General features: G+C 40.0%; 1 protein-coding gene and 1 pseudogene across 5 annotated transcripts in view; both read right to left on the bottom strand.

Annotated features, from left to right (window-relative positions):
• Positions 1-22099, bottom strand: part of LOC110137822 (zinc finger protein 211-like) — a 53050-nt gene that overhangs the window by 16136 nt on the left and 14815 nt on the right. The window lies entirely within an intron of this gene.
• LOC110137815 (zinc finger protein 420-like) lies at positions 7229-11379 on the bottom strand (annotated as a pseudogene).

The raw sequence follows: 22099 nt of genomic DNA, 5'->3' as shown, positions 1-22099 counted from the left end.
GACAAGTTGGCAGAATAGAGAAAGACAAGAGAAGTCATTTGTAGCCACTGGCAATGGCACCACACTTGTCAAAGGATAGAAGTCATACGTTCCTGGTATGACGAACAAAGACCTGATAACAAGCCCCTCCCCACTTGACACTCATCTTGGCCAGAGAATCTCCAAGCATTTTTGCAGAGACCAGAGTCATGTCATCCCACAAGGCCCAAGGACTCTCCATTCCCAGTTACCTGAGTCAAAATGATGCAAGTCCTAACAGAGTTAGGACAAAAGAACAGTAAGAGTGGCTCAGAGGAACTCAGCACACAATACATGACATCAAATACTACAAAGAAAACATTTAAATAATCTTTAAGTACTATAAAAAGTGTCCTGAAACTAACACAACATTGTAAACCAACCAAACTATAATATAAAATAAGAAGTTAAAATGAATAAATGAATAAGTAATCTCTATTGGAGCCAGAGGAAAGGATGTACTGTGGATGGAGTATAAACTTTTTAAGACTTCATCTCCCCACATAAACATAACTGCTTTGGCAGAATCTGATTGATATAACTCTTTTGCAACTATTGAGCCTACTGAAGTTCTACAGTGTAGACCTACAAAGTCTACAGAGTTTGAAGAAACAAAGCTTCAAAACTACAATCAAATACTACAGATATACTGGAATGAAATTGGTAATTTTAAAACAATTATGATTAATAAGCTAATTAATGTCTACTAATGGATAGGGCAGACAGCACTGAAACTAGAAGAGAGATTGGAATTTTAACAAAGGATCAAAATGAAATGCAAAGGGGGTTCCTTTCCACCACATCTTTACCAACATTATTTCTTGTGTTTTTCATAACAGAAGTTATAATGTGTGATGCAGTATCGTCATTTTGACTTGCATTTTCCCTACCATTTGTAATAGTGAGCATTTTTTTATGTACAAGGTTCCCATTAGCATGTCTCCTTTGGAAAAATATCTTTTCATATCTAACAGATAACAGCTGGTGTGAACTGGTCCACAGCAGTGAAAAAACACCTATCCACTAGGCAACCATGGAACCTCACCTCAGTTAGGATATTTTTTAATTACGTAGGGATTCCCTGGTGGCCCAGTGGTTACAGTCCCACATTTTTCACTGCCAGAAGCCCAGGTTCGATCCCTGGCAAGGGAACTAAGATCCCCCAAGACACAAATATATATTTATTCAAACTACCCATGAAGTCATATAGGATTATATGGAAATGGTCTCAAATCAGTTGTTAATACATAACACAAATTTAGAACCACTAAATAAAAAAATGGAGAGAAGCAAATATAGTTGGTAAGCTAACAAAGGAGAGAAAATAAAATCATACAAAATGCTCAATTAATACCAAAAAAGAAGGCGTGGTAGACTAACACAGGAATGCAAAACAAGGGCAATTTTAGAAAATGGTAACAAACACGATAGGTATTGATCAAACTGGATCAATGTACTAAACATCGATAGTCTCAGTGTACCAATTAAGAGAGAGATTATCAGGGTGGATTCAGAAACAGGACTCAACCATATGTTGTCTAACCCCTTAGGGGGTTAGGACTCCCCTGGTGGTCCAGTGATAAAGAATCAGCACTGCAATTCAGGGGCCACTGGTTCAATCCATGGTCAGGAACCTAAAATCCCACATGCCACTGAGCAACTAAGCCCACATTCTGCAACTACTGACCCTGCACACTCCAGAGCCTGTGCGCCACAAAGAAGACCAAACACAGCCAAAACAAATCTTTAAGTAAATGAAATTTAAAACAACAAAATGTACTTTAAATAAAACCTGAATACACATTAAAGTAAAATGATAGATAGTAATAGAATTCAAGAAAATAAAGTGTTATTAACTATATTAATATCTAACCAGAGGCTTCCCTGGTGGCTCAGTGGTAAAGAATCCATCTGCCAACGCAGGAGACACAGGTTCAATCCCAGGTCTGGGAAGATCCCACGTGCGACAGTGCAACTAAGTCTGTGTGCCACAACTACACAGCCTCTGTTCTAGAGCTTAGGAGCCACAACCACTGAAGCCTGAGTGCTTGAGAGCCTGTACTCTGAACAAGAAAAGCCACCACAATGAGAAGTCTGTGCATCACAACTAGAGAGTACCCCTTCCTGCTGCAACTAGAGGAAAGCCTGCACAGCAATGAAGACCCAGCACAGCCAACTGGATATATGGACTTCTACAGACTACTAGTCTACTCCATCTAACAGCAGAATAATCTTAAACTGACATGGAAAATTTATAAGACAGAGAACACCATGGGCCAAAAAAACACACCTTAACAAATCTGAAACAACAGAAATCAGACAATGTCTGTTCTCAGAGTATGGTGGAATTACACTAGAACCAGTTACAGAAAGATAGCTGGCAAATAGCACAGCAATAAGAAACTAAACAACTCAAAGAAAACATGGGTTAAAGAAGAAATCTCAAGGTAAATTTTTAAGTATCTTGAAATAAACACAACACTTCTCAAAATAATGTGCATGTGGTGAAAGCAGTGGTTACAGGGCAATTTATAGCACTGAATGCATATATTAGAAAGAATTAAGATCTAAAAGCAATCACCTTAGGAAACTAGAAAAAGAGAAAATAAAATCCAAAGGAAGAAGAAATATTTTTTAAAAATCAAGATAAAAATCAACAAAGCCAAAGTTGGTTCCTTAAAACGATCAACAAAATTAAAAATATTCTAGTCCAGTTAATCACAAAAATGAGACAGGGCATAAATTATTAGTATCAAAAATAAAAGAGGACTTCCTCAATGTTCCAGTATCTGTACTTCCACTGCAGGGGACGGTTTGATCCCTGGTTTGGAAATGAAGATTTCACATGCCTTGAAGCATAGCCAAAAAAAAAGAAGAAAGAATTAAAGAAAGAGGAAAAACCACTGCAGAGACAATGCACATTAAACACATAATGAAATATATGGGCATTTCCAAGACCATAAATGTGATAATCTAAATGAAATGGATTAATTTTTTGAAATATACAGTCTATCACAACCCACACAACAATGCACAATCTAAATATGTATATATCTGTTAAAGTAACTGAATCAATAAGGAATAACCTTCCAAAACAGAATGTAATTGGCCCAGATTGGTTAACTGGTGAAATATGATAAACATTTCAAGAAGATATGCAATTCTCTACAACTCCTTTCAGAAGACAGAAACAGAGGGACTGCTTCCTATCTAATTCTGTGAGGCCACCATTACTCTAATACCAAACCAAAAATGTAAAGAAAAAGAATATACTAATATCTCTGATGAACATAAATGCAAAAGCACAAAGCATCAGTAAATTGATTCAAAAACTATATAAACATAATTATACATCATGACCAAGTGGGATTCATGAAAGGCATCTAAGGTTTATTTCACACCATATTACAAAATTATAGTAATCAAAACAGCATGCTAATAGCATAAAGACATATATCCACTCCAGTGAAATAGAATGGAGACTTCAGATTGTAAGTATCAACCCTCATATATATGATCCAATAATTACTGACAAGAAGACCATTACCATTCAATAAAGAGAGGCTTTTTACCAAATAATGCTGGAAAAACTGGATGTACAAGAATGAAGTTCAGAGTCTTATACCATATACAAAAAGGCATTCTAAATACATCAAAGGCAAAAATATAAGAGCTAAAATTACAAAATTCTTAGGGGAAAAAAAAGGGAAAACTTTCAAAATGTTGGATTCAGCCATAAATTCTTGCCTATGACAATAAAGACAAAATCAACAAAAGAAAAAATAGACAAACTGGACTTAAAAAAACAGAACAATTACCACTTTATACCTTAAATTACATCATATCATATCATGTGTCAACTCAACCTCAAGAAAAGTTGGAGGAAAAAAAGAAAAAACTGAAAAACTTCTGTACATCAATAAGACATTATAGAACTACAGAAAAAATAGGAAGAAAAAAATTTCAAAGCCAAGACATGGAAATAACCTAAACATCTACTAACAGATGAATGCATAAAGACAATAGGGTGCATGTATACCAAAGAACATTATTGAGTCATAAAAAAATAATTACATAATGTCATTTGCTGCAACATGCAAGGACTTAAGACATCATCATCCTAAGTGAAGCAAGTCAAAAATAGAAAGAAAAACACCATTCATCATTTATATATGGAATCTAAAATATCACATAAATGAATACATCTAAGAAACAGACTCACAGACACAGAGAACAGACTTAGGATTTCCAAGTGGGAGGCAGCTAAGTGAGGGAAGGATTGGGAGTGAAAACTAGTATATACAGGATGAATAAAGTACAAGGTCCTAGTCTACAGCACAGAGAACTATATTATGTATCTTGTGATTTACCATAAGGGAAAAGAAAAGGAAAAAGGATATATATATACATGTAACTGAGTCACTTTACAGCAGATATGAATGTGACAGGCACAAACATGAGACACAAAGACTTACAACCAGTTTCACAATCTCTACAGCAATCAAAACGCCTGCCAAGAAGAGATCAGAAGTCTACTGCCGGATGCTTGGCCTCCAAGGAATGTCTGGATTCTGTATTTTCATTGGTTGAATGCCATCATAACGCATGGTCTTCTGGGAAATGGAGTGTCAAGGCCTCAAGAAATGGCACCCCACACTACAGACCAACAAAAAAACCTAAACCACTGAGGGGAGGAGCACTGATAAACTCCCTGTGTTGGGGAAGGGCTTCATCCTTCTTAGGTGGGTGGAAGATTCTGGACCAGAGGAAGGGCTTAAGACCATTTGTCTTTAATGCTACTGACCACTGAAGTGTCTGCACATGGCCTCAATCCTTAAAGCCAACCCAAGCTGATATCCACTGCTGGTAACTGGAAGCAAATAAACATTATCCTATTGATCTTGAAATTAACCCTGAATATTCATTGGAAGGACTGATGCTGAAGCTGAAGCTCCAATACTTTGGCCACCTGATGCGAAAAGTCAACTCACTGGAAAAGATTCCTGATGCTGGGAAAGATTGAAAGCAGGAGAAGGGGATGACAAAGGATGAGATGGTTGGATGGCATCACCAACTCGATGGACATGAGTCTGAGCAAGCTCCGGGAGCTGGTGATGGACAGGAAGGCCTGGCATGCTGCAGTCCATGGGGTCAAAAACTCCTGACACCACTTAAGAGACTGAACAATTGCTCTTGAAATGCATACAGCCTGAAGTGTTAGCGATTTGGTGGGAATTCCCTGGTGGTTCAGTGATTAGGATTTACTATGTTCGCTGCTGCCAGGCAGGTGGGTTCAATCGGTATTCCAGGAAGTAAGATGCAGCAAGCCCCTTGTCCCAGTCAAAAAAAAAAAAGAAGAAAAAAAAAGTTTGAATTTATTTTGCAAGCTTTGCTCAAGGACAATAAAAATGTCAGAAAGGGCCCCTCTGAGACCAAGGAAGGGAACCTGTTACACGTTTTTGCTCTCTGCAGCTGCAGCTCAAGTCTCAATAAAGCCTTGCCTTAAAAAAAAAAAAAAAAGACAGCATGCTGACTGGGAATCTAGGCATGCCTAATTCAGGTGGACAAGAGGGAAAGCACTGCTTTTGTACATCCAGAAAAGGCTCTCTTGTCTGCAGAATCTGTGCCCAACTCACTGAGAAACACCAATGTATAAACCGGGCACATAGAATGGCTCTTCTCTTGCTCTCTGAACATCGCCTGCCCAACCAGTCGGATTCAACTATACCCTACTCACATGGCTGATTTTTCATCTTTATCATAAGGCCTAATCAGTCAATGACTACCTTCTTGCCCTGGCCTCAGCTAGTGACTGTTCTAATCTTTTGATCATAATTTCTTCACATTTACTGAAGTCTTGTCACTGTACCCCATGTCCACCCTATCCAGCTGGAGACTCAAAAGATCACCATGTACATGTCCTGACACCCTGTCTCCCTCCCCACAACAGCCCTAGTCATACCATAGCCCCATGCTAATGGACACACCTTTCTTTTCAGTGGGAACAAACATTCATCATTTTAATGTGAATGATCCCATTTACCTATGCAAACTTCCCTGGGCTCAGAATCTATAATTACTCTTCGAATTTGTGGAGGGAGGGGTCTGCATCTCAGCTGAATAGCTTCCACAAGGACACACAGCTGCCAGGCCTTTGACGAGTGCTTACACTACACGAAACAGATGCACTGGCTTCTCTTCTGCACTTCCCAACATGCACACCATCAACTGTCACACAACCATGAACTACCTACTCTAGTGTCTACAACTTCACTGGGCCTCCAGCTCCACCTTCCCCAGTTCACATCTCCTTGCAAACGCATTCCCTTTTGTGACGTGGTGCAGTGACAGCGGCACCAAACCACAAGCCACACATGGTCACCCCAGAGGGGACACTGGCCTCCACCACATGCCATATGCAGTGATTTGTTCCCAAGGTTCTGCCCATCTTTTTCATGAACCCACTTCAGGATACACTCTGCCCAAACTACCCCAGTCACTATCCTGAGCACCGTGAGGGACCCTAAGGACTAGGAATCTCCAGAGTGGACCTCTCCCTGTCTCCAAGGCTCTTCCTCCTAATCCCCTCACCCATCACCCCACTGCTCCTCCTACCCACCAGAAAAATATAAATCGTCAAATGATTGCTACTTAGCAAGATAATCAGCAAGAATCTGCCCACATCTTCTGGGGACTGAACCTTGACAAACTTTAGTTCAAATGCTAAGGGCTCAAGGAATGACGACACCTCCCATAAAGCTTCAAGAACCCAACCCGAAGTCCTCTGCTGAACAAAGCTGCTCACAGATGTGAATCTCCAGCTTGTAACACAATTGTGACTCAGTCCCTGATCTGAACACAATCAGTGTATCAAACTTGAAGTAACGTGGGCGATTGTCTTTCTAATCCCGTCTGCACTTACCTGATCATACAGGATCTATGAGAACTGTGTGACTGTGTCTGGACCACACATCACAATTTTGGGCATCCATATCACATGCCTGGCCCCCCAAAAAGTCACTGTTTGTGAATTCTGTGCTGGGTCAGCACGTCCCGCTGTATTTCCCCAACAAGGTCTCACTTCTGTCACACACCTTTGTGCTATGGTACATGAGTTAGCAGATCCAGGCTGCATCGAAGGGTGTGAGCATTCACCCTTTTGTAACACTGCCCCCAGGTTGTGCAGATAAACACTGATATTTAGAATACATTCTTGTGTAATAAACTGCTGGCATTACGAAAAGGTTTATTTTTGAAGAGCATTCTAAGCAGTTATGTACTGAAAGATGTGAAACCTGTGATTACAAAACTTAAGTAAATCATGATTACAACAAACAAAAAATGTGTATAATTATGACAAATGATATACAGGAAGGGTCCAACACAAGACATTTCATTTATATATATATTTGAAAATAGTTATTACTAAAGTAGACTAGGCCCTTGTATCACTAATTATAATGTTGAAGATGAATTTAAAATGGCAGAAGGAAACTGATTTTAAGGAGGTACACAAAAATGTTTAAATGTACATACACAAAGTCAATTATACAACCAGTAAACGATTTTTCAAACACATTAGAAAAATCTATTCATAATCACTGTGCTATGGTTTACTAGGTACATTCCTAAAACATTTTGCAGCTACTGGGCTTGTAAGGGGGAAAAAGAATTCAATGGTGGGTTATAAGCAATGCTTCCCAACTCCATTTCAGCGACATTATGTTCGCAATTTGACACTGGTAATGGTGTGAATATTTTCACCAGGGAAATTGGCAAACACTACAAAACAGGGATTGATTTACTGTGTAATTACATCTGAAGGTAACATATATTAATAAAGCAGACTTATCAAAAACATGTATAATGTATGTGGCCATTACATTATGCATTGTATAAAAATTGAGAACACAAACTTTCAGCATTCCGAATTACAATTCCATGCAGGAAAAAAAGTCACTCACATTCATGAATGAGTGAAATCTAACACGTCTTTGTTATTTCCTTGCTTTCCTAATGTCAAAATAAGAGAAAATAGCCTAATCTCACAAAACAGAAGTTGGCAAAAGTACAAATAGAAATCTAACAAAACAAGAGACACAGGTAAAAAACACATGAAAAACAAAAATTTAACATCAAGAATCCTGAGAAAGAGAATCACCAGTGTTCCAGTGGCTAGGATTCCCCATGTCCACATCACAGGACATGGTTTAGATCGCTGCTTGGGGGAACTAAGATCCCACAAGCCACATGGCACAGTTAAGTAAATAATGTGAGAAAAATGTAATTAAAATCATAATGATTTTTTAATACAGAGGTTTTGGTCTTCATGGGAGGGGCCACCTTGCATTCCTGTTAGTTTTAAAGCTAGGTTGATCAAGTGTGGGTCTCAGAAAGTGAGGACAAATTCATACTAATAATCATTATTTTACTAAGCAACATTTTTCTGGAAGGGTAGGAGGAAAAGTGAGGAGATGAGTAAAGGGGTAAAGGAAGAAGAGCTTTAGAGACTACACCATGTGAGGGCCACACTGGACATTCGCAGGCCTTCAGTGTCCCTCACACGGCCCAAAGCTGTGAGCAGGTCAACCACATAACAGGGGAACAGGGACATCTTGAGGTGGGTATGTAAAGAAGATGAACAAGACTTGGGAAACCAATCACTGCAGAGTGGTGAGGCCAGTGTCAAATCTGGAGAAATGCCAATGAGTCAGTCCAGAGCCCCTAGCTTGGCGCTGTTGTTCTATAAAGAACTTCCCAAGTGGGAGGGTGTTAGTGGGAGATGTGCACACAGGGAAATGAGGCTGGATCCCCTTGTGGTGATGGAGCGGTCAGTGTGCACAGCTCACGGTCAGGATACAGGAACTGGAGCCCCTGCTCTGAGGGGCAAAAGGAAAGCCAGTGGACACGTGCAGTGTAACCACTCTCATGAAAGGTCTGGCAGCAGTGAGCTCCTCTGGAAGTCCCTCTAACTCTCTGAGTTGGACAGCCCTTCTTTCTAAAATGGCAATGATAGGGATGGGATCACAGCAGTGGTTTGGCTGGGTAGATGAATGGAGTCATCCACAGCAAAGTCATCAATGTTGGTTCTCAGAGAAAAGACAATCCTGACCATCAGCATGGGTTGGGATGTAAGCACGGCTCATGGGGTGCGGGCAGAGGGAGCAGCAGTGTCAGGATGGACAAGGTGTTCTTTCAGTCCTCAAACCTGGTGGGCGTAGAGCAGGGGATTCTCCAAATGCCTGAACCAGGCAATGTGGCATTCAATCTCAGATCCTTAGCCCTTCAACAGGGATCATAAAACAGATGACACAGCATCTCTGTGCCTCAGTTTCTGCTCTAGAAAGGGTCCATTTGCTTCATAGGTTCTGCCCACTCTGTCACCACCTCAAACTTCTTTGACATCATTGCCAGCCATACTTGCAATATTTATAAAGCCCTTTCTTCAGTGTGACCGTGCTGATGTTTAATCAAGCAGCAACTTCAGGTGAAAGATTTACCATATTCCTTGCACTCATAAGGCTTTTCTCCAGGGTGGATTTTCCAATGTGTGTGGAGGAGCTGTCTTTGCTTAAAGGCTTTCCCACATTCACTGCACGCAAAAGGCCTTTCTCCAGTATGAAGTCTGTGATGATCATAGAGACTGGTTTGACTAGTAAGACTGGCCACATCCACTGCAGTTATAAGGCCTTTCTTAAGTGTGAACTTGGTGATGATGAAGAAGGCTCGAGCAACTAATAAAATGCTTCCCACATTCACTGCACTCATAAGGCCTTTCTCCAGTGTGAACTCTTTGATGATCACGAAGGTTCCACCCAGCAGTAAAAGATTTCCCACATTCACTGCACTCATAAGGTTTTTCTCCACTGTGAACTCTCTGATGATACCGGAGGCCACTCATAGCAACAAAAGATTTCCCACATTCACTGCACTCATAAGGCCTTTCTCTGCTGTGAACTCTCTGATGACGAAGAAGGCTCGAACTACTAGTAAAACATTTTCCACATTCACTGCACTTATAAGACCTTTCTCCAGTGTGAACTCTCTGATGATCATGAAGGCTCAATCTAGCAATAAAAGATTTCCCACATTCACTGCATTCATAAGGCCTTTCTCCACTGTGAACTCTCCGATGACGAAGAAGGCTCGAGCTACTAGTAAAACATTTTCCACATTCACTGCAATTAAAAGGCCTTTCTCCAGTGTCAACTCTCTGGGGACACTGGTGGTTCAGCCTAGCAGTTAACGATTTCTCACATTTATTACACTCATAAGCCTGTTCTCTAGCATGAAACTTCTTATGGGCATTGAGATGTGCCTTTTGGCGAAAGAATTCCCCACATTCACTGCATTCAAAATCCCTTACTTCATTGTGAACTCTCCAGTGATTACAAAGGTTTGACCTACTTGTAAAAGATTTCCCACATTTATTGCACTCATAAGGCTTTTCTCCAGTGTGAACATTCATATGTGCACTTAGTTGTTCATTTCAGCAAAAGAATTTCCCACAGGAACTGCACTCAAAAGGTCTTTCTCCACTGTGGATTCTCTGATGATTAGAAAGGATGGACCAAGTAGTGAATGACTTTCCACATTCACTGCACTCATAAGGCCTTTCTCCAGTGTGAACTCTCAGATAATAGAGACCAGAGCTAGTAGTAAGAGCTTTCCCACACTTGCTGCACTCGTAAGGGTTTTCTCCAGTGTGAAGTCTTTCATGTGCAAGGAAATTAGATTTGCGGGCAAAAAATTTTCCACATTGGTTGCACTGATATGGCTTTTCTCCAGTGTGAATTCTCTGATGTTCCATTAAGTTCCACTTTTGAATGAAGGATTTATTACACTCCTTGCACTCATAAGGCTTTTCTCCAGTGTGGATTCTTCTATGGGCAATGAGGTATTTCCTTTGGCTAAAGGATTTTCCACATTCACAGCAGTCATAAAGCATCCCTCCACAGTTAAATACCTGATATGCAAGGAAATGGGATTTGTGGCTAAATAATTTTCCACAATGGGTGCATTCATAACATCTTTCTCTAGCATGACCTTTTTGATGCTGAATGAGGCTATTTCTTTGGGTGCTGGCTTTCTCACATGTATTGAACTTACAAAACCCTTCACTAGTGAGGACTCGCCCATCCTGAACAAGTATGTCTGTGTGGCTGGAGACTATCTTGCCTTCTCCCCAGCTCTGATGACTTTTTCCACTGTGAAAAACAGCTTCACATTCCTTACTATTGTTAAGTTTCTTCCTAGTGAGCTTCCATATTTGCCATGAAGTCATTCCCAAGTTCCATGAAGGTAGAGAGATTCCCTGATGCAAGAACTGTGCAATTCTTCAAAAATGAGGGTCTCTCCATGATACATTGTAAGGGATTCTCTCCAATGTGCTGCTTCTGGTGCTGCTGAATATTTGCAGTGAAATAGAACTGTTTCCCACATGACTCACATGTGTATGCTTTCTGCCCGCTATTTGTTCCTTGCTCTTCAGGCAAATACAAAATGTCTCTCAAAACTGGGATGCACATCTTACAAAGCTGGACCTTCTCAGGAGACAAACCTGCCCTGGGAGTCCTAATCTGTGACACTCCTTCTACAGATTCGCTCTGTTCAGAAGGTGTCTCCTCATCCTGAACTCCACGCCAAGTACCTGAAAACAAAGAAGTTGACAGTGAAGTTCACGTTGACTTTACTGGAGGAAGGGAAAGCCATCATAATCCTATATCTGACACATGAAAGAATTACTCCACTGGACTGTGTTCAGGAAATGGAGTTGGGATAAAACTGAGAAGCAGATGCTCTCACCAAGTGCAGGATTGAAGGACTGGATGTGGCCCAAGGAGAAAGGCGTCTTCTACAATTCACTCCTCTGTCAATGGCTTTTACCAGGAACACATCTCCTCAACCTGTGACACTGTAAGGAAGTAAATCTCCAAGCCTCAGAAAATCTGTGTGATTTTTTTTCTTGTGATGACCACTTTTAAGATCTACTCTTTTAGAATTTTCTTTTTTCTTTTTATTCATTTACTCATTTATGACTTCGCTTGGTGGTTGTTGCTGGTCTCAGGCTTTCTCTAGCTTCGGCAAGCGGGGGCTAGTCTCCAGTTGTGTTGGATGGGCTTCTTATTGCAACAGCGTCTTCTGTGGCAGAGCACAAGCTCTAAGGCAGGAATGCTTCAGCAGTCGCAACAGGCAGACTCAGTAACTGCTGCACTCGGGCTTCGCTGCCCCACAGCATGTGTGCAGCAATGCTGTACCCGGGATCAAACCCCTGGCTCCTGCATTACCAGGTGGATTCTCAACCAGGAGACCACCAGGGACGCCCTCCCTGGGAAATTTCTAAATATTCAACACAGTCATGTTAACTAGAGTCACTATGCTGTGCCTTACATCCCCAGGGCTTACTCACCTTATAATTAGAAGTGTGTAACTTCTGACATCCTTCATTCATTTCATCTGCCCACCTTGCTCTGGTCTGGCAGTCACTAATCCTTTGTATTTGTTTGGTGTTGGTGTTATTGTTTTAAAGATTCAACATGTAAGCATAACCATCCAGTACAGGTAAATGTGGAACAACCTGAGTTCTGAATGCTTGGGTCCACTTTTACAGGAACACTTTTCAATAAATATACATAGAATCACATGCTCTGTGTAGCTGAATGAATCCACAAATGGGAAAACTTCAAAAATCAGAGGACTGACTATGGGCCTCTAGACTTCAGTATATTTAGAGGATCCTGGATCCAATCCTCAGTGGACACAGTGGGACAACTGGATTTGTCTTTCCCTGATTTACTTCACTTAGCATAATGCTCTCCAGGTCAATTTATGCAACTGCAAATGGCAATACAGCCATCTTTTTTATGATTATATAATACTTAATAATATTCCATATATATTTTATTTCTGTTATCCACTCATCCATCAATGGACACTTAGGTTGCTTCCATCTGTTGAATATTATAAATAAGCTACAACAGACATAAGGCACAGATACCATTTTGAAATGATGATTTTACTCCCTCTGCATAAATACACAAAGGTGGAATTGATGGACCATATATAAGTTCCTTTTTTAATTCTGTAAGCAGTCTCCATAATCTTTACTATAGTGGCTGCAATAATATATACTCCTACCCACAGACAGTAAAGAATCTGCCCGCGATGCAGGAGACACAGGTTTAACTCCAGGGTTGGGAAGATCCTCTGGAGAAGGGAAAGGCTACCCACTCCAGCATTCGGGCCTGGAGAATTCCATGGGCAGAGGAGCCATGAGGGCTACAGTCCATGGTGTTGCAAAGAGTCAGACCTGACTGAGCGACTAACAATTTTGCTTTCACCAACAGTGCACAAGGGGTCTGTTTTCTCTACAAGTTTACCAACATTTATATTTTTGTCCTTTTTATAACAGACATTGTAACGTGTATGAGGTGGTATCTCATTGTGTTTCTGATGTGCATTTTCCCAACCATTCATGATACTGAGCATCTTTTCATGTAACTACTTCCCATACATATATGTATTCTAAAGAACAAGAGCAACTGTGTACCCCATTATGCATTTTTAAAACACCCATATATGTATGTTTATATAACATTAAAACAAATGAGAACAATTATAAAATGGAGCAGAGAAAGAAATTAGGAATTTTTTTAAAGTATTCAAACTACCAAGGAAGCCATACAGCGTCATATCAAAGTGGACTACAATCAGATGTAAATACATAGTGCAAACTCCAGTGCAATTACATTAAAGAAAAATGAAAGGAAAAAAGTATACGTGATATGCTAACAAAGAAGAGAAAAGGCAATCATACAAAATTCTCAATTAACAAATGAAAGAGTGGACAACAAACATAGGAAAAAGAATAAAGGCAAAGGTAAAAAATGGTAACAAATTCATTAGATATTTATTCAACTATATGACTATATTAAACATCGATAGTCTCAATACACCAATGAAAAAAGACATTATCAGAGTGAATTCAGAAAGAGGAGTCAAGTACATATTTCCTCCAAAAAACCCACTTTAAATATGAACATGCAGGAATTCCCTAGCAGTCTAGTGCTTAGGACTCAGCACTATCACTGCTTCAGCTGTGGTTCAATCCCCAGTCAGGGAACTAAGACAATGAAAGCTGCGGCATGTCCAAAAAACAAACAAAAGCACCCACCAATACATGATCTTATCAAGATATGCACAAAAAAAAAAACCAGAAGGATCTGGCCAAATCCAATACCCATTCATGATAAAAATCTCCCTCTCCTAGCTATCTAAAAATAGAAAAATTCTTTAACTTGACAATCAAAATAAAACCCTACTGGTATCATCATACTTCCTAGACAAAAACTAGAAACTTTACCACTAAGATGAAGAATGCAAGGATGTTCCCTTTTACAACTCCCTTTCAACTTTGTAAGTCATAACTAACGCAATGAGAAAAGAAAGTTATATAAAAGTTATACTGATAGGGAGTGAAAGAATAAAACTGCCTTCATTCTCAGATGGCATAACCAGCTATATAACAACAAAATATACATCAAAAAAAAAAAAAAAATCCTGGAATTCAGAAGCAATTACAGCAAGGTTTCAGGATACAAGAATACTCTACAAAAGTCAATTATTACTTTCCTAGACATCAACAATAAACAAGTGAAGTTTGAAATTAAAAACACAATGTGCTACATTACTTCAGTCATGTCTGACTCTTCGTTACCCTATGGACCATAAACTACCAAGCTGGTCTGTCCATGGGATTCTCCAGGCAAAAATATTGGAGTGGGTTGCTATTTCCTTCTCCAGGGGATTGTCCCAGAATCCCTAACATCTCCTGCACTGGCAGGCAGGTTCTTTACCGCTAGCACCACCTGAGAAGTCCCCCCAAAACACAATACCACGTATATTAACACCCCCTGAAAGAATGGAGAGAGAAAGGAAGAAATAGTTATATATCTACCAAGACATGTACAAGATCTACATGAGGGAAATGATAAAAACTCTGATGAAGAAATCAAAGAACTAAATAAATGAAAAGATATTTCACATTCCTAAAGTGTCAAAGATATTTCACATTCCACTTTTGTCAAGATGTCAGTTATGCCCACCTTCACCTATGAATTCAATGTAATCCAAATCAGATCCCCAGGAAGTTATTAAGAGGATATAAATAAACTGATTTAGGTCATACCTGAATGGTCTAGTGGTTTGCCCTATTTTCTGCAATTTAAGTCTGAATTTGGCAATAAGGAGTTCATGATCTGAGCCACAGTCAGCTCCCAGTCTTGTCTTTGCTGACTGTACAGAGCTTCTCCATCTCTGGCTGCAGAGAATAGAATCAATCTGATTTCAGTTTTGACCATCTGGTGATGCCCATGCGTAGAGTTTTCTCTTGTGTTGTTGCGACAGGGTGTTTGCTATGACTAGTGCATTCTCTTGGCAAAACCATGTTAGCCTTTGCCCTGCTTCATTTTGTACTCCAAAGCCAAATTTGCCTGTTACTGCAGGTATCTCTTGACTTCCTACTTTTGCATTCCAGTCCCCTATAATGAACAGGACATCTTTTTTGGGTGTCAGTTCTAGAAGATCTTGTAGGTCTTCATAGAACCGTTCAACTTCAGTTTCTTCAGCATTACTAATTGGGGCATAGACTTGGATGACTGTGATATTGAATGGTTTTCCTTGGAAACGAACCACTAGACCATTCAGGTATGACCTAAATCAAATCCCTTACGATTATATAGTGGAAGTGACAAACAGATTCAAGGGATTAGATCTGATAGACAGAATGCCTGAAGAACTATGGACAGAGGTTTGTGACATTGTACAGGAGGCAGTGATCAAGACCATCCCCAAGAAAAAGAAATGCACAAAGGCAAAATGGTTGTCTGAAGAGGCCTTGCAAATAGCTGAAAAAAAGAAGAGAAGCTAAAGGCAAAGGAGAAAAGGAAAGACAAAACTATTTGAATGCAGAGTTCCAAAGAATAGCAAGGAGAGATAAGAAAGCCTTCCTAAGTGATCAATGCAAGGAAACAGAGGAAAACAACCGAATGGGAAAGACTTTAGAGATCTCTTCAAGAAAATCAGATACACCAAGGGAACATTTCATGCAAAGATGGGCGCAATAAAGGACAGAAATGGTATGAACCTAAAAGAAGCAGAAGATATTACGAAGAGGTGGCAAGAATACACAGAAGAACTGTACAAAAAAGATGTTCATGACCCAGATTAACCATGATGGTGTGATCACTCACCTAGAGCCAGACATCCTCGTATGTGAAGTCAAGTGGGCCTTAGGAAGCATCACTATGAACAAAGCTAGTAGAGGTGACAGAATTCTAGCTGAGCTATTTCAAATCCTGAAAGATGATGCTGTGAAAGCACTGCACTCAATATGCCAGCAAATTTGGAAAACTCAGCAGTGGCCACAGGACTGGAAAAGGTCAGTTTTCATTCCAATCCCAAAGAAAGGCAATGCCAAAGAACGTTCAAACTACCACACAAATGCACTCATCTCAACTCTAGCAAGTAATGTTCAAAATTCTCCAAGCCAGGCTTCAACAGTACGTAAACCATGAACTTTCAGATATTCAAGTTAGATTTAGAAAAGGGAGAAGAACCAGAGATCAAATTGCCAACATCCTTGGATCATCGAAGAAGCAAGAGAGTTCCAGAAAAACATCTATTTCTGCTTTAGTGACTACACCAAAGCCTCTGACTGTGTGGATCACAACAAACTGTGCAAAATTCTTCAAGAGATGGGAATACCAGACCACCTGACCTGCCTCCTGAGAAATCTGTATGCAGGTCAAGAAGCAACAGTCAAAACTGCACATGGAACAACAAACTGGTTCCAAATAGGGCAAGGAGTACATCAAGGCTGTATATTGTCACCCTGCTAATTTAAGTTATATGTAGACTATGTCATGCAAAATGCCAGGCTGGATGAAGCACAAGCTGGAATCAAGACTGTCAGGAGAAATATCAATAACCTCAGATATGCAGATGACACCACCCTTATGGCAGAAAGTGAAGAACTAGAGAGCTTCTTGATGAAAGTGAAAGAGGAGCAAGAAAACGTTGGCTTAAAGCTCAATATTCAGAAAACTAAGATCATGGCATCTGGTCCCAACACTTCACGGCAAACAGATGGGGAAAACAGTGGAAACAGTGACAGACTTTATTTTTCTGGGCTCCATAATCACTGCAGATGGTGACTGCAGCCATGAAATTAAAAGATACTTGCTCCTTGGAAGAAAAGCTATGACCAACCTAGACAGCATTTAAAAAGCAGAGACATTACTTTGCCAACAAAAGTCCGTCTAGTCAAAGCTATGGTTTTTCCAGTAGTCACATATGGATGTGAGAGTTGGACTATAAAGAAAGCTGAGCACCAAAGAATTGATGCTTTTGAACTGTGGTGTTGGAGAAGACTCTTGAGAGTCCCTTAGACTGCAAAAAGATCTAACCTGTCCATCCTAAAGGAAATCAGTCCTGAATATTCATTAGAAGGACTGATGCTGAAGCTGAAACTCCAATACTTTGGCCACCTGATGGGAAGAACTGACTCACTGGAAAAGACCCTGATGCTGGGCAAGGTTGGGGGCAGGAGAGGGGATGACAGAGGAAGAGATGGTTGGATGGTGTCACCGACTCGATTTACATGAATTTGAGCAAGCTCACTAGACACCTCATTAAAGGCAAAGATATACAGACAACAAGTTAGTGTGTACATAGATGAAAGAAACTGCAAATTAAATGCAAAAGGCTATGCCAAAACATTAATATATCTATAAAACAGCCAAAATCCAAACACTGACAACAGCAAATGCTGGTAAAGGTGTGGAGCAACAGGAATTTTACTCAATGCCAACTGGAATGCTTAGTGGTAGAGACCACTTTGTATATCCACACAAACACCTTGACACAGAAACTTACAGTAGCTTTATCCATAACTTTCAAAGTTTGGAAGTAGTCAAGAAGTCCTTCCTTCACTACTGAAGGAAGTGGCTTGACTACTGACTACTTGACTACTATCCTTGACTACTGAATGGATAAACATGATACACCCAGAGAAGAGAAATATTATTCAGAGTTAAACTGCAACAAACTACTCAAATCATGAAAAGACAGGCAAAAAGCTTAAAATACTTACCATTATGAGAAAGCCAATATGAAAAGGCTACATACTGCATGATTCCAAGGGTATGACATTAGTGAAAAGGGGAAACTAATGAGACAGTAAAATAACAATCAGGGGATACCAAGGAGTAAGGGGGAAGAAGGAACGGACAGGTGGAGGCCAGAGAATTTTTAGTTGAAAATTGAAAACACTCTGTATGATACTATAATGGTGAATACCTGTTATTAAGCATTTATCAAAACCCATAGAATGGAAAATATCAAGAGTGGACCCTAACACAAACTCAGATTTTGAGTGATAACGATGTGTTCATGTAGGTTCATCAATTTTAACACTCAGATGGGGACTTCCTTAGTGGTACAGTACTAAGATTTCACATGCCCTGGAACAACTAAGCCCAAAAGCCACAACTACTGAACCTGTGATCCACAAGTAAAGAGCCCATACGCTCCAACAAAAGATTCCACATGATGCAAAAATCCCACATGATACAACTAAGACCCAATGCAGCTGAAATAAATACACAGTTAAACAAATAAACATTTTATTTAAAAAGAAAGTTTAAGGACCCACAACACATGAATGTGAAATTCTTACAAAGCTAGAGAAAGCAAAACAGTGTGCTACTGACACAAAAACATATATATTCTAATGGAATAAAACAGAGACTAACGAATCTAAACATTAACCCTCAAATACGTAATCCAATACTTACTAACAAGAGGACCATTACCATTCAATACAGTCTTCTCAACAAATGGTGCTAGGAAAACTGGATACCCACATGTACAACAATGAAAATAGAACCTTATCTAATACCATAAACAAAAATTCACTCAAAGTATACCAAAGATCTAACCTTAAGAGATAAAATTAAAAATTCATAGGAAAAACATACAAGACAAACTGGGCCTCATAAAAAGGAACAATTTCGGTTGCATACCTTTAACTTATACAGTATCATGTGTCAATAATACCTCAAGAAAGCTGTGGGGAAAAGAGAAAAAAATGAAAAGTTTCGTACATCAAAGGACACTATAAACAGTAAAAAAAGAAACCATAGGTTGGGAGAAAGCATTTCCAAAACACAAATAGAAAAATGGATTAATATCAGACTTCTCTGATAGTACAGTGGCTAAGAATCCACCTGCCAATGCAGGGGACGCAGGTTCACTCCTTGGTCTGGGAAGACTGCACATGCAAGTAAATAAGCCTGTGCGCCACAACTACTGAAGCCCACACATCCAAAAGCCCCCACACGGCAACTCCTGCGCCCTGGTGCTGCAACTACCGAGAGAGCCTCTTTCACGTGGCAAAGGAGAAGCCACCCTAAAGAGAAGCCTGTGCACAGCAACGAAGACCCAGCGCAGCCAAATAAATAAATAAATTGTAAAGGACTGATATTCAGAATCTATGGATAAATTTGTAATTCAAAAACAACTCAAAAGCCAACCAGATTAATAAATTAAAAAAAGACTTGAGTAGATATTTTTTAAAGATATACAAATGACCAATAAGCACACCATGAGGGATGTAACCAAAATGGGAAAAGACACCACTTCACATCCATTAGGATGGCAATGATTAAAAGAAAAGAAAACAACAAGGACTTCCCTGGTGGTCCAGTTGCTGAAACTCCAGGCTCCCAAGGCAGGGGCCCCAGTTTCCATCCCAGGTCAGGGAACTAGATTCTACATGCCACAACTATGAGTTCACATGCTGTAATTAAAGATGGCACATGCTGCAACAAAGACTGCAGATCAACGATCTGAAGTGCCACAAGTAAGACCCAGGGCAGCCAAAAGAATAAATAAATACTATAAATAAAAAACAAAACACAAAAAAGAAAAACCTTGCACTCATATCTTCAATTCCCTAATATTAAAAAAAAAGATTGCATACTGCCAATACAGGTGGCAGATATTCAATCCCTGGTCATCACTTGTCAGGGAAATAACATCCTGCATGCCCCTTGGGGAGACCAAAACAAAAAAACAGAAAATAACAGATGTTGGCATGGATACAAACAAATTGGAACCTTGAAAAAAGATCTTGCAGAAACATCTCATGGTCTGTTTCAGTAGTAACCATGTCAGTGACAACACTGTTGCAGAGTCAGGCACAAAAAGAATGTCAGGTATAGGAATGGAGTAAAACTTGGGTACCATTCACTGGGAAAGTCACTTGGCCAAAAAGAGGGCAAACAAGGAGAAATAATAGGCTGATGGAAGACTACTGACCCTGACAGTTTCTCAAGGCAAGAGAAGTAAAAGCAAAAACAAATAAATGGGACCTAATCAAACATAGTCATGTACAGATGTTCCCACAGTCATGTACGGATGTGAGACTTGGACCATAAAAAAGGCTGAGAGCTTAAGAATTGATGCTTTCACAGCCCTCTGATTGGGAGAAAATAATAGCAAATGGAGCAACAGACAAAGGATTAATCTCAAAAATATACAAGCAACTCCTCCAGCTCAACTCCAGAAAAATAAATGACCCAATCAAAAAATGGGCCAAAGAACTAAACAGACATTTCTCCAAGGAAGACATACAGATGGCTAACAAACACATGAAAAGATGCTCAACATCACTCATTATCAGAGAAATGCAAATCAAAACCACAATGAGGTACCATTATACGCCAGTCAGGATGGCTGCTATCCAAAAGTCTACAAGCAATAAATGCTGGAGAGGGTGTGGAGAAAAGGGAACCCTCTTACACTGTTGGTGGGAATGCAAATTAGTACAGCCACTATGGAAAACAGTGTGGAGATTTCTTAAAAAGCTGGAAATAGAACTGCCATATGACCCAGCAATCCCACTTCTGGGCATACACACCGAGGAAACCAGATCTGAAAGAGACATGTGCACCCCAATGTTCATCGCAGCACTGTTTATAATAGCCAGGACATGGAAGCAACCTAGATGCCCATCAGCAGACGAATGGATGAGGAAGCTGTGGTACATATACACCATGAAATATTACTCAGCCATTAAAAAGAATCAGTTCTAATGAGATGGATGAAACTGGAGCCCATTATACAGAGCGAAGTAAGCCAGAAAGATAAAGACCATTACAGTATACTAACACATATATATGGAATTTAGAAAGATGGTAACGATAACCCTATAGGCAAAACAGAAAAAGAGACTCAGATGTATAGGACAAACTTGTGGACTCTGGGAGAAGGCGAGGGTGGGATGTTTCAAGAGAACAGCATCGAAACATGTATATTATCTAGGGTGAAACAGATCACCAGCCCAGGTTGGGTGCATGAGACAAGTGCTCGGGCCTGGTGCACTGGGAAGACCCAGAGGGATCGGGTGGAGAGGGAGGTGGGAGGGGGGACCGGGATGGGGAATACATGTAAACCCATGGCTAATTCATTTCAATGTATGACAAAAACCACTGCAATGATGTAAAGTAATTAGCCTCCAACTAATAAAAATAAATGGAAAAAAAAAAAGAATTGATGCTTTCAAACTCTAGCACTGGAGAATACTCTTGAGAGTCCCTTAGACAGCAAAAAGATCAAACTAGTCAATCCTAAAAGGAATCAATCCTGAATATTCACTGGAAGGACTGATGCTGAAGCTGAAGCGCCAATGCTTTGGCCACCTGATGTGAAGAGCCAACTCAATGGAAAAGACCCTGATCCTGGGAAAGAATGAGGGCAGAAGGAGAAGAGGGCAACAGAGGATGAGATGGTTGGATGGTACCATTAAGTCACCGGACATAAGCCAACTCCAGGAGATGGTGAAGGACAGGGAAGCCTAGCATGCAGTTCATGTGGTCGCAAAGAATTGGACACAACTGACTGAGTGATCAACAACAAAATCAAAGAAAAGCTTTTGCAGAGCAAAGGAAACCATAAACAAAACAAAAAGACAAACTACTGCAAATAATGTAACTGACAAGGGCTTAATTTCCAGAATATA

Source organism: Odocoileus virginianus, chromosome 20 (genome assembly GCF_023699985.2).
Source record: "Odocoileus virginianus isolate 20LAN1187 ecotype Illinois chromosome 20, Ovbor_1.2, whole genome shotgun sequence".
NCBI lineage: Eukaryota > Metazoa > Chordata > Mammalia > Artiodactyla > Cervidae > Odocoileus > Odocoileus virginianus.
The sequence above is the reverse complement of the archived record's forward strand: the minus strand, read 5'-3'. Positions and strand labels throughout refer to the sequence as shown.